This window comes from Aptenodytes forsteri, unplaced genomic scaffold, assembly GCF_000699145.1.
Source record: "Aptenodytes forsteri isolate BGI_AS27 unplaced genomic scaffold, ASM69914v1 Scaffold2, whole genome shotgun sequence".
Lineage (NCBI taxonomy): Eukaryota > Metazoa > Chordata > Aves > Sphenisciformes > Spheniscidae > Aptenodytes > Aptenodytes forsteri.
Window position 1 is genome coordinate 2,975,007 of NW_008795695.1, and position 13,928 is coordinate 2,988,934.

Below are 13,928 nucleotides of genomic sequence, written 5' to 3' on the forward strand. Positions count from 1 at the left end.
TGTGCCTTTTTGCAACAAAAATAGAGAAATGTTCCACTTCAGGGTTATAGACCCACCATCCCCCTAAAAGATGGAAAATTCCATCTGATGTTTGCTTTTTCTTTCTGTCTTTTACATATCTACAATAGTTTTCAATGAAGTGGGGTTTTGTTCAGGATCAGTGGCCATGTGATTTGTTGGGAATAACCTTGCTTGACTCCTGACTATTTGAGTCAAAATAGGTTTAGAAAGACAGTACTCTGTAAGAAAGCTCATTGAATTCAGAAGGTGATATATATACAATTATGTGTGTAAGAATCCTAAAATAAGGATTAAACTGCAAAATATGGAAAATTTGACTGTGTTTTTCTTTTGATATTGGGAACAGAAGATAACTATACAGAGCCTAGATTAGGGTAGAGCCTGTGGGAAGAATGACTGGAAAGTGTATGCGAGGTTTATTTTATTCACTTATGGCAGAAAGGGGCTAAAGCTGGCCTTTTTGGTTTCTCAGTGCTTTTTATTTTTCTGTTTCACTGCTGTATACTGGCTTTTAATCTGACACACTCTAAGCATCTTCTGTATCTCTTAAACACACATCTGCAAATATGTGAGTACACAGGCAGATTGGTGAATATGTACCTGTCAACCTAACTGAATATTAAAGCTGGATAAATGCTTGTTCAGAAAATAACTTAGGATTATTTACTTATTTTTGAAGACAGTAAATTTCCATAAAATGTTTAAAATTTACTGATGTAAAAATGAGAAATTCCTTTGAAATAAGGGGTGGTAGATACAAAAATATTTTTTCTGATACTGATTTGAAAGTTTTCCATTGCAAACTTCAATTTTCTTTTTCATCTTAAAAGGATTAATGATACAGTGAATTATCTTCAGGTGAGAACGAGAGAAAAATCATCAGTACCCAAGAAAACTCATCTAGTAGGAGTTAAATGCTTTTCATTACATTACAGCTGCTCTGAACTTTCCTACAGTGAGGAACACATCTACTCAGCCTCTGTTTTTTTCATTTTACTATTTTTAAGTACGTGATTAAAAAGTACTTGAAATTTTTAATATTCAGAATCTCAAGATGCCTTTTATATTCTGGAAGACATAACTCTTCAGAGCAGTTGTAAGTAGTCCCTATTTCATGAAGCTTCTAAAATGGGCAATACTCACTAACTTGTTTGTTCCTGTCATGGAACACCTCAGGCAATACTTGGCTCTTCTATTTCAAAGGCACTGGGGATGAAAACAGGATATGCATATGGGAAAGAGAAAGAAACTTCCCTTCTCCTACAGAATGTGTATACCTTTAGGACATTTCACCTCACCCTTCAGATATAAAATGAAAATATTGTTTCCATCACAAAACTTGAGGGAAAAATATTTATTTCATGGTTCCGAGGCTATGGTCTTGTCACATATTATTACTACAGATAAAGTTAATGAAATGTTAGCTTGCTAACGTGCATAGCCCAGGTAACCAAAATATGTCATGGGTGTCAAGGAATACAGAATTTATCTAGTCCTAGCAAAAAAACCAGTTTTTTTTTTTAAAGACTATATTATATTTTCTGTCATTGCTGTTGAGAATTGAGACATTGTCTTTTCTTACTTGTAAGCAACCATAGGATTTTATTATGTCTAGCTTTTAAAGCTGGCTGAGTAATTGATTACCTGAAATTCCATGAAAAAGGAGAAATTCAATAATGTTAAAAAGCTATGTCTAAAAATAGGAGTGCTTACCAAGTCTACCTTGCATAAAAATACAAAGCAATTAGGAGAATGAGTGGGATGGAAAAAGGAGGAAGGAAGTTTTTCTAATACATTCTTAATGATTTTTTCCTTTCCTTTTTTTAATACTTTCTCGAAAATGGAGAAAGGGGAAAGGGGCATCATTTACCTGCTTAAGTGGCCGGCTAATTATCATTAAGGGTTTGATTTGGCCGTTCAGCCATCAAATGGGCATCACTCAACAGTAATTTCACTGTTAACAAAAGCCTCATTGTTTCATGACAATTACTAAGAAGATACATGGCCTTAAGACATTTTTCTTGTTATTTCCCTATATCATTTACCAGGTCTTACTTTCTCTGAGCTAATATGTTAAGTAACTAAAAGCTGAAAGTGTAATACCTTAAGTAGGCTGGTCAAGAAAAATGCATCATTAATTTAATATTGTAGACTGCTAGAATTAGGACTAGCGTAGCCCTAACATACAGAGTACGCAGTTTCCTCCTCAGCTTGGAGTTAGAAGTTTGACTGGTAAGTTTTAGTTCACTGAATGTTTTCTAAATGTCAGTGACAACTCCAAATGTGTCTGGTTAAATGGGAAAAATGCATTAAATGAATTTGGTAGTGACTTTACTTAGTTACAACAGAAATTAATTTTATCCTTTAACTTACCCTCTATATGTTCAGGTTCAGGTCTAACTTGCAGAAGAGATATCTCTGTCTAACCAGGAGCAAATATTACATGTTGTATGAAAAGTAGAACTAATTGTACTTCCTTGCTGTTACGCCTTTGTGTGTTTTATGAATGCTATTTTCTAGGTTGTATGAAAGTCTTGCTTGAAAACCCAGTGCTTGTCTTGGACTGAAACTGATTTTGGTATTAAGTACATCTCTAATACGACCAATACCTTAGTTGTGCAGTTTGGGCTTTCAGTTCCATCCATATCCTTGACTAAGCATGGGGAAAAGCAGTTATTTAAAGTGATAGTACCTGAATGTACCTGTTGTTGTTGTTTTGTGTGTGTATGTGTGTGTTTGATATGACTTCAACTTAAAATAAGTAAACTTTAATGAAGGAATACTTTGAAGCCTAGTTTGTCTATGCCTTAGAAGGGTTTACTGTCTTCATAAAAACTAGCCATAGTACTAAATACATGCCAAGTTTTTTGGTTTTCTTCCTGTATGTATGCATACATGTACAAAGCAACCATGGACTTAATGGACTTACATAGATATATTCCGGGATATGGGTATTTTTTTAAAAGGAAAACAAATTGCATTTTTTAATGTGATATCATTTACTTCCAGCCCTGGTGATAGGTTATCCTCTATTATAACATTTAAACTTACTTCAGTGTTTATCTTAGTAAGGTAAGAATAATAACTGTGCAGTTGTTCATGTGATTAAAACAGTGTTTATTGATGAAGAATGCAAACCGCATTAAGGACAAATGTAGACCTGGTAAAAGGTAATAAAATTAGTCTAGCTTACTCATACTTATATTAGACCAGAAAGAACATAAGGCTGAGATCTTCAAAGCAATTCAGGACATACAACCTTACTTTGAGCTCTGCCATAAGTCCTATGTGTAATCTTAAGCAAGATGCTACTTTTAAGAGCTTAAAAAGAGAATTGTATGAAACTAAATTAAAAAAAGTGAAAGAGAGACCTGTGAGTTATGTGCTGCCTTGGCTGAGTGATTGCTTCAAGGGTAGCCAGCAAAACTATGCTAGAGGGGAATAGCAGCTGGAAACTTGCTCACTAGACTCCATGTGTAAATTTTGGTGTGTGACAGTGTGCCTGTCTTCCAAAACTGCGATACCAAGCATACCAAAATACTGTGTTAGGTTTTGTGATTAAGATTAAAAGAAACATAATCCTGTTTCTGTAGTTCATTCTAATTGTCAGGCAAGGCTGAAAAAAAAAAAAGCAAAATGATTTTATATAATTATCACTCTACTTTTTAAGCTTTGTGTAATACTCAGTCCTTATTTTCAATACTCTTATAGTTCTACAAGCTGCACTCTCTGGTATCCTATAATTATAGGTCAGGTTGGTTTTCAACTGGTGTTAAGAGTATCTACTTTTTTTGTTGTTGTTGTTGTTGTGGCTTCTTCCAATTCTTCCTTTGTATTATTTAATTAGATACACAGCTAATACATTTCTGTATTTGAATGTCTTTCCCCAAATTTTTTTACTACTTTGTTCTCCAAATCATCATATTTCAGGAAGGTGCTGCTCTGCTCTTATTCTGCTTATGTTAGATAAACATTTTGCCTAAAAATGTGTTTTGCCCCTTGTTCCTTGAAGGCTCCATGCCATCTTTCAGTACTGAGTCAGAAGAATCACTTTCAGAAATTCTTTAAAAAATCTCTGATTTCTTAAATGAGCTAGAAAGCTTTAATCCCTTCTGCTGATATGACTCTCTTCCTGAAAAAAGGCTTTACAAGTATGTTGTTTTCTGCTGTGGGCAAGATGGCTTAGACTAGATGACAAGTAAAGTCAGTTTCAGTATAAGGTTAAAAAAAGAGGACATGTCAGAAGACTTTCAAGATTAGGAGATAGTATGACAGTATGATACTTCCTTTCTTACTTCCATGATGCTCAGGCTTTATTCAGATTTTTATTCTTAAACAGGGAAAATTGACTTTAACAGAGCGCTATGTTGCAATGTAGTGGATGGTGAGTAGTTTACATGTTAGGGTAAATTCAAATCATCTTCTTTTATATTAATTCAGAGCTGTATTTCATTTATTAGCTTAGTTGATGCATTTGGAAATTCCTGGAGGCAACTGAGAAAAAGTTCAGGACAACAAGATGTGAAGTACTATTTATTGCCATTAAAATTTTCTAACTGTTCTTTAGACTCTTTCTATTTACAGAACAAGTTATGTTTATCATAGTTTATTTTGTGATTCTAATAAGTATGCCTCTAACCAAACAGGGTGAAATTCTGGCTCCTTTAAAAGCAACAGCTCTTATTTTGCCAAATATTTCACTGTTCCCAGAGTTTTGCTTAGTGTCTTGAATGTAAGTTTTAAAAGGAGATGATATATAACCCAGAACTACTATCTTGTGGTTAACTTCTGTGTCCCTGATTTGACATGACATGCTGTGATGAAATTTGACCAGAAAATGATTTCACTATGAAAATGATTTATGAAGGAAAGAAAGCAAAGAACTAGAAAAGAAAGTAACAACAGTGCATGCATAAGATACAGACAGGGAAATTATTTCTGACAATACTGATAAGCCATTATTATTCAATATTTTTTCCTGTATGGATTGAGGATATTGATATTTTAAAGGCAGATGCTGATTGACTAGTATGAACACTTGATTGTATGTATGCATGTGATGATGCATCACAAGGACTAGAGGTGAATAAAAAAAAAGTATTTTATTTTCCAGGAAGCCTGTTGTAAGTTTGTTGTATTTGTCTACCAATTTGAATGACCTTCTTCCCGTCTTAACTCCAGGATTTTTTTTGAGCAATCAGTGACACGCCAAAAACCTTTGCCTCAGGCAGGCCTATGGGATAGGCTGTCCTGGAGCCATGCAATCTGGAAGTTTCAGTGCCTTTGGCCATCGAAGACCTTCAAGGCATCCAGAGGTAACAAGCCCTTTTTCAGGCTCGTGGGTACTGCTCAGCATGGCAGACAAAACGATTAGGAGCTCAGAGCAACTTGGGGTCTTCAGCAGGTCACAGCTGGATTACTAGAAAAAAAATAAATGGGAGTGACTGAAATTTTCTTGAGTTTCACTGCATTTGACTAAAACCAGACTGTCTTAAGAGGAAGCTCTTGTCTTTGGTGAATCAACAGGTTTTAGTACGTAGAGCAAGATGCATGATGGTTTTTTTGCTAGCTCTATTTGGAGCTAAAAGGAAGTAAATGTGCTCCCTGTAGTTGGAATGCTCAGTAAAAAACCCACATTTCTGAGGGTGGAATGGTTTAAGGAGTCCATCTACAATTGTTACTGATTTTTTTTAAATGTTTTTTCTCTCTTTTTGGACTTCTTGAATATCTATCTCAGATCACTTTGCACTCCCTGTTGCTGTGAAAGTCAAAGGGATGGTAATTTCAAACTAATAAAGAAAGTCTGTTAAAGACTGGTATAAAAGGAATCATCCTGGACAAAAAAGATCAGACAGACAAATTTTTTTAGTAAGAAAAGAATCCTCTGTTTCAGCAACCACAAAGTAATAAGCAATTCCACTAAGGCTTTCAGTATCAAGAAAAAAAAAAATTTGGTGTCCTTTAAATCACGTAATGCCAAGCCCTCATTTCCTCCCAGGGAAATAGCCATATTCTCTGCTAGAGACATTTCTTTTCATCATACAGTGGAAATCTGCATCTCAGCAGGTGGGGTCAGCTGTCTTTTAGCTTCTTAAAGAGTCCTCTATGCTCTACAAAAAGTGCATTGTACAAGCTTTTTTCCCTTCATGATGGTATAATTCAGGGATGGTCCTCCCTGATGATGGAAAGGTTATATTATGCTACGATGATGAATATCAAATGAATCTGCCACTGTCCATTCAGCTAGTAAGATGAATAAGATTTCTGATGCATAACTTCAGTTATTGCTGTTAGGAAAAATAAAGCTATGCTTTGAGCAAAAGCTGCTACTCAGCTTCAACCACAGTTTGCATTACATTTTACTCATTAAAGCAATCAATTTATGGTACCAAAGAACAAAATTAACATTAAAGATAGGCAAAATTTACAAAAAACAACTTAAACTAGTAAGATGAATAAGATTTCTGATGCATAACTTCAGTTATTGCTGTTAGGAAAAATAAAGCTATGCTTTGAGCAAAAGCTGCTACTCAGCTTCAACCACAGTTTGCATTACATTTTACTCATTAAAGCAATCAATTTATGGTACCAAAGAACAAAATTAACATTAAAGATAGGCAAAATTTACAAAAAACAACTTAAAGAATTGAAGTAAATGTTGATATTCAGATTCTACAGTTGGTTTTCAATATTGTGTATTCAGGAAAAACACGGGTGGTTGATATTGTAGAAATGCAAGGGAAACTGTGTAGGTGAACTCTGTAATTACCAGTCTATCTAATCTAATTAACTCACAGTATATTTATTTGCTTTACAATTTCTCTCCTCTCTCTCCTCTCTCTTATTTTCTTCCTTTCTTTTTTCCTTTTTTTCCTTCCTTTCCCCCTTCCTTTCCCTTCCTTTCCCTTCCTTTCCCTTCCTTTCCCTTCCTTTCCCTTCCTTTCCCTTCCTTTCCCTTCCTTTCCCTTCCTTTCCCTTCCTTTCCCTTCCTTTCCCTTCCTTTCCCTTCCTTTCCTTTCTTATTGGATTCTCATTGGCTATTAGAGAAAAGAAAATCTCACTTTGTTAGCAGGCAAACTCAGCAACTCTCTATTCCAAGATCTGGGTCAGGTGGTAATCTCTCTTGGTTTGAACAGGTTTTTTTAAAGTTTTGCAGCTAATTCTTAGTGTGAGACATTGTAGAATTACCATTTGGTGTCAAATGATTTTCAGTTTTGTAATCTGGTTTATAAACCAATACATTGGTAAGTGCTTTCCCAAAACATTAAAATAATTCAGTGATTTTATTAGTGTAGTTTAGTTAGAGTCCTTTCATGTCTGTTATAGTGGAGTACAATATATATTACCCTCTGTTTGTTCTGCATTCAAAATATTGAAAACTTTTTTCCCTGATGAGTATTGGTCATCTAAATACTGTACTTTAGATGAGCACTCATAACTGTTGGGTTTTTTTTTTTTAATAAATCATTTGTTGTGAAATTACTCCACAGTGGTTTTGAAAATGAAGTATTTGCTGCGAATATAATTTTTCTCTTAAGCTTGGAATTGCCATAATGAAGGAGGTGACTGTCTGTCTAGCCCAATGACTTGTCCTCAGCAATACCCAGCTGCAGATGCTAGGCAAAGCGTGTAACACCAGAGTAAATCAGAGAAGCCCTTCCCCCTTCAGTTTCCAGCAATAAGCAGATTAATGACTCTATTAGCCAGAGGCTACATCAAGCCACTGTATTCAGTGGCTGTGAATTGATATCTCTTCCCTGAACTTATTTCATCCTCTGATGAATTAATTTACACTTTCAGTCTCTTGTGAATTTCACTATTTAATCACATTTTGTGTGGAGAATGTAATTCCTTCTGATGATTTTGAATTGCTGACTGTGGTAGTATCATGAGTTTCTTCTTCTGTGCTATGAAAAATAACGAACAATTATTCACTGTTTAACTTTCTCTATATCATCTGTGATGTTCTAGGCATCTGTTCAATCCCTCCACAGTCACTTTTTTTTTCCCTCCAAAGCTGAAGAATTGTAATTTGTTGAATCATTTCTAAATACAGAAGCTGTTCTGTATCTGTCCATTCTGTTGCCCTTCTCTACCTTTTTTTTTCCATTTTCTACTTGGCCTGTTTGGGGAGGGAGTGACCAGAACTACATGCAGTATTGATGGCAGGGGATATTTGTGCTCCATGGATTTTGATATTAGCACAGTTGGGATTTTTTTTCGTTTGTTCTCAGTTACTGATAGCTCCTCGCATCTTACTGGCCTTCCCGAGCTCAGCTGGACACTTGCTACACTAAGCAGGATGAGAAACTTTATTTTTCCCTTTTTCTTTAAAAGATAAATTGCTTCTGATACCGTCAACTTTGATGAAATTCTGTTAATTTTCAGAGAAAAGCCTCATGTCAGGGCAATACAAAGTTTAAAGGTTTCTAAGCAAGTAGTACTGCATCTCTTATTCCAAAGAGAGAGATTAAAAAGAGAGAGGGAGAAGTAAGTGTAAATTAAAAACAACAAAACTCTGCAGTCAGGCAGAATTTGCCTTTGACTGCAGCTTAACATTCAGTGATACAGGGTTAGGAGCGAGACGTGCTGAAAACCTAAGAAATTTATGGAGATCCTTCATGATTTTGGGCAGCAATATGAGGCAACAAGATAGACAAAAATTAATGCCTGCTGTATAAATCACTACTATGTACAGCAGTGCGTGTGGGAGAGTAGTGTTTTGTTTCCTTTGGCCACTGGAGACCTCTGGGATTTTGACACTAGCATGCTTGCATGCTTCCACTTAATTAATGGGAAAAAAAATGGGCTCATTACCACCATAATGGGACAAAATACTAGTTCTCCCCCACTGAATATTATATTTGAATCATATGGCTGACTGGTTCAGTTCCATGAGAAGAATTTAATTCTGTTTTCAAAAGGAAAGGAGAACAGATGGGAAGGAAAGAGAAAAGGAAAGAAGACAAGAAGGAAAGGTGGAAAAGAGAACAATTCTGTTGCTTCATTCTCCTCTCTTAGTAAGCCTAATGGGGTTGCAGCTGTTACCTCTTCCTTCATGTTAGACATCCAAAGGACTTTGAAAGTTATTTGAAAGAATAAGGTAACTTCTGAAAATGTGGTGAGTGCAATGGGTTTAAAATAAGTGGATTAATAAGGAAATTGTCCTCCTACCCATTACGTACAGTGGATATTTTATTGTGCTTACTCTCAGACCAGCAACTTTCCACAGCTGTTACAACTGTAAATGAATTCCATAAAATTCCTTAAAAGTTTGTCCATTTTTCTTGGTGACTGGGGCTCTTGTACACGCCTGCTGCCTGTACTTCTGAGGCACCTCCTGGTCTCTGCATGTGCTGCTTGCTCTTTGTACATATACATGTTCTGTCCTTAAAGTAATCTAGAAAACATATGGATCAGAGAAATACAGTCTGCCATCTCCGGAATGATTATTGTTAAATAAATATAACCCCCCCCCGGTTTCATTCATTTTTTCTTGTTGGTTTACTACTGTATTTGGTTTTTTATACAAGGTAAGAAAGAAAAGTAAGTGGAGATATTGGATAGAATTTGATATCAGGGTTAAGAGTGAGAAATACAAGGAAGTTATAAATATATTTACAGAAGCACAGACTTTTTTCATGTCTTTTTTCATGTCCTTTCTTTTGTCTTTGTGTATCGATCCTTGATTTGAGGCTTCAAGTGCAACTGAAGTTAAAAAATAATTTCCTTTTCAAGGTCTTCCTATATTTCCCTTCAATTTTTATTTAGAGAATCACAAGATACCTTTTTCTTAATTAAAATAGCTTCAGTTAAGATGTTTCAGATCTTACCGTTATTAAAAAATAAAAAGAATGGGTTTTGTACACCTGAGTGGAACGTTGTTTGAGAGAAGAGAAGCTCTTTTGTGGTCAGGGATTTAACTTCAGATAGGTATGAGAGAAGTCAATTTCTAGAACATAACTAGCTTGCTTACGGGCTTGAAAGGTTTCACATGAATCACAGTGCATCCTGGAAGCATCAGAAAATTTGCCCAGATTAAAAGAACAGAATGTGTGAAACTTTATAAATATACACAGTTCAGAAACTGGAGGAGGGGAAAGGAACAAGGAGACTTCATTTCTAGTAAATCGCTTGCAGGGAAGAAATTCGGATGTATGCTGATCTCTTAAGCTAGCTTCAGAACTCAAAGTTACACTGTGTTTGAACAGAAACTAAGTGTTGTTGAATGGCTATGTAATTACTTTCCATTCTCAAATCTGAAGTGCTGTTATGCAGTGCATCATGAAATTAATTACTATTACTAAATTATTAGGGTATATGAGCATGAAAATGTTTATATATAGTCAGCAGCCTGTAAGACTGCTAGGGAGAATCTTTTTTTAATACCTCAGTAGAACACCACAAAGAAGCATCATGAAATGATAAGCACGTGACTGGGAATGAAATGAAACAGAGTTATTAATCTCTTTTAAATAGAGCTAGCAGAAAGACTTGGTGTCTGATAAATTTGTTTATCTCTGCAAGTACAGCTGTTGAATGTCTTAATTCTTCATTTTAAAAGAAAGTGTCTGTAGTAAATTAATAAAGTCTTGATATATAAGTATAATGACCAGGGTTTTTTTCCTACTCCTTTCTGCAACATAGCTTCACTTTCATCTCTTCTGGAAAACAACTTACAATTTAATTATTACAGAAAGTCAAGAAGATTACTTAATGGAAGAAATAAATCAGCAATGTTATTAGAGCATGAAATCAAGTGTATTGAAGGTAAAATAGAACCCCTATATTATGTTTAGTTCACATGAGTAGGCTTATTCAAGTCAATGGAAAGATGTGCATAAATAATATTTTCCAGAATTAAGTCCTCAAATACCTGTTTGTAGTATCTGGACATAATAGCCATATAGAAATTTCAATTGTATAATAGTAATGTTCACTGCTCCCTTGTTATTTTATTAATGTTTAACTTGGTTTATTTGAGCTGGTTAAATCTTCCTGTATAATCTTATTCAGAAAATTCCCTAAGCCTTTGCTTAAGTCTGTCTTTATTGATAAACTCAAGAAATGCTGGGTTTGCCTGTGCCAGACAGATAGACATTTTCTCATGTGTTCTTATTTATGCATCCTAGTAAGGACTGTGGAGTACAGGCAAAGAAGCAGTAGTAAGTCAGATATGTCCTGAGTAAAGTAACATATATATGAAGAATGGGAGAAAGGCGTACATTACATATGTGCAGCTAGATTTATGGGGAAATACTTTCACTAATTCTGTAAGTGTGTCTCCAATGAAGCAAATGTGTACAAAGAGGCAAGTTGATTTCTTAAAATTTTACAAGATAATTACATAGGAAATGATATAAAACAAAAGAGAAAAAATTTGGCTAATGATTTTTTTTGTCCTAAGCAGCTGCAAATTATTTAATAAAATGTACGTGCTCTGATACTCTTGCACTGCTAGCTACAGTGAGTAGCTACAGCTACTTAGTCCACAAATAGTCTTTTGTAAGTCAATACACATATGTAAGTAGGACTGTGCTGTTCACCATGAAAAACAATTCTAGCAATAGTATGGGAATGGATTAATTAACAGTTTTTGTTTTACCCTCTTTTGATTCTTTTGCTACAAAATTCTATTTCCTCTATGCAATAAATCATTTCATAGTAGACATATTTCACTTGGAGCACAACAACACACTATAAGCCAGAAAGAAATTTTCAGATATGTTGCTTTATTTACTTCCCACTGACTGGGATTAGATCTCCATATCTACATTGAAAGGATCTGAAAAGAGATACTTGACCATCTTCCTTGGTTAAAAATAAGGTATAAACAAATGGGGGAGGGAGTGGAAAGCCCTTTGTCTTAACTTTCTCATATTTGCACCACATCTTTCCTTAATATATTTTATCTCTGTTTAACACATTAATCACTATTCATAAGGTTCAGTTTGTTGTTTATAATATTTTTTATTATTAGTTTAGCATATTTAGTGTATTTCAGCAAATTTTTGTTTTAAAGCATCAGTATTTAAAAGTTGTTAGAGAGAAGAAACTGATATGGATTTGAAGGTCATGCTTAACAAATACAGTTTAGCAGATTGTTATTATTTCTCAATGTTTTAACAGAATTTTTGTTTTCCATTGCTGTGTTTCAGGTAGAAATGGACATAAATTCTAAAATTTTAAGGAATGGAGAGACTGAGATTTGTAGTTAATACATGGGATAAAAAATTCTGTGTAAACTTAAAGACTCTACTGAAGTAAAGACCTTTTTTTTTCTGTAGCACACTTTGCTGTGTTCTGGTGTATGAGTTGGGTAGTTAGGTGGGAGGAAACCTACAACTTGTTCTTGCTTTCCATAATTTGTAGTAATTATATCTAAAACCAAACATGAATGTTATTCTTTGCAAATAATTATAAGACGGCAAAGTTCAAACCATTTGATTGTAGTACCATTTTTGTATTTTCAGGTGGCTCTGATGTAATATTATTGCTTCTCTTTTGATTGTGTAATAGTGGACCGTTATCCCCTACATTTCCATGACTTTTGTTAAGAGTGGTCAGAAGTTTGATTTATTCCCCCCCCAATGTTGTATGTCATCAGTGAAAAGACTATATCATGCAAGTTATCATAGGCTATTTTTATAGTCAGTGAAGGAAAATAGAGCATGATTCATCTGACTTGTTTCAGCCATTTATTTAGAGTTAGCTAAATTGTGCCCAGAGGTTACATTTTTCCTTTTTCTAAAGTGAACTTAGGTGACTAGCTTAAATGGAGATGTCTGTACTGTTAAAAATCTGAAACCCGGTGAAGTGAAACCTGCCTAGGAGTTCTTCATGCTGAATGATATGATGTAAGCATGAGTTAATGTGTGGTTACAGACCAGCACTGTGCACTACAAAGTTTCCTCCTTTGCTTGGTTATCCACCTTTTTTCATATATAAACAAGGGGACAAATCAGAGAAGTAAGGAAAGGTATTTTTAGGAAAATGGATCGTTGGCCCCCATATGGATGACTTGAAAGGATTTAGCCCACGTAGATCAAACTCATTTGTCCACTAGACTTTTCAGAGGAAGTGGTCTTCATTTAGAAATTGTGCAGAATAGCTTTACTGTTTCCAAAATTCCAATCCTATGGAGAACTGTTTCCAGTGTGCCTTACAGCATTAAATTTTCACATAGGATACCTGCAGTGACTGTATTGACAAAGATTATCATTGCACTTGCATGTGGCAGACAGAAGTATAAAAATGTGGTTTGGAGAATAAGGATGAAGCAGAGAATCTGTCTGTAAGCATGTACTCTCCTCTAAGTAAGTCCTCTGTGCTTACTTTCAAAGCAGTTATTTTGCCTTTGTCCCTTAAGGCTGTAAAAGAATTTAGGTTCAGTCCAGTTAAGAGCTTGGACATGCACCAAAATGATCAAAGACGTGGAAGTCTGAAGAGAAATCTCAAGAATAGTAATGAAACAAGAAGGGCCGGAAGGAGGATCCGGGGAACTACAGGCCTGTCAGCCTGACCTCGGTGCCGGGGAAGATTATGGAGCGGTTCATCTTGAGGGCGCTCACAAGGCATGAGTGGGACAACCAGGGATCCGGCCTAGCCAGCACGGGTTCATGAGAGGCAGGTCCTGCTTGACCAACCTGATCTCCTTCTATGACCAGGTGACCCGCCTAGTGGATGAGGGAAAGGCTCTACCTGGACTTCAGTAAGGCCTTTGACACTGTCTCCCACAGCATTCTCCTCGAGAAGCTGGCGGCTCACGGCTTAGACAGGTGGACTCTGCGCTGGGTCAAAAACTGGCTGGATGGCCGGGCCCAGAGAGTTGTGGTGAATGGAGTTCAATCCAGTTGGCGGCCGGTCACGAGCGGTGTTCCCCAGGGCTCAGTTTTGGGGCCGGTCTT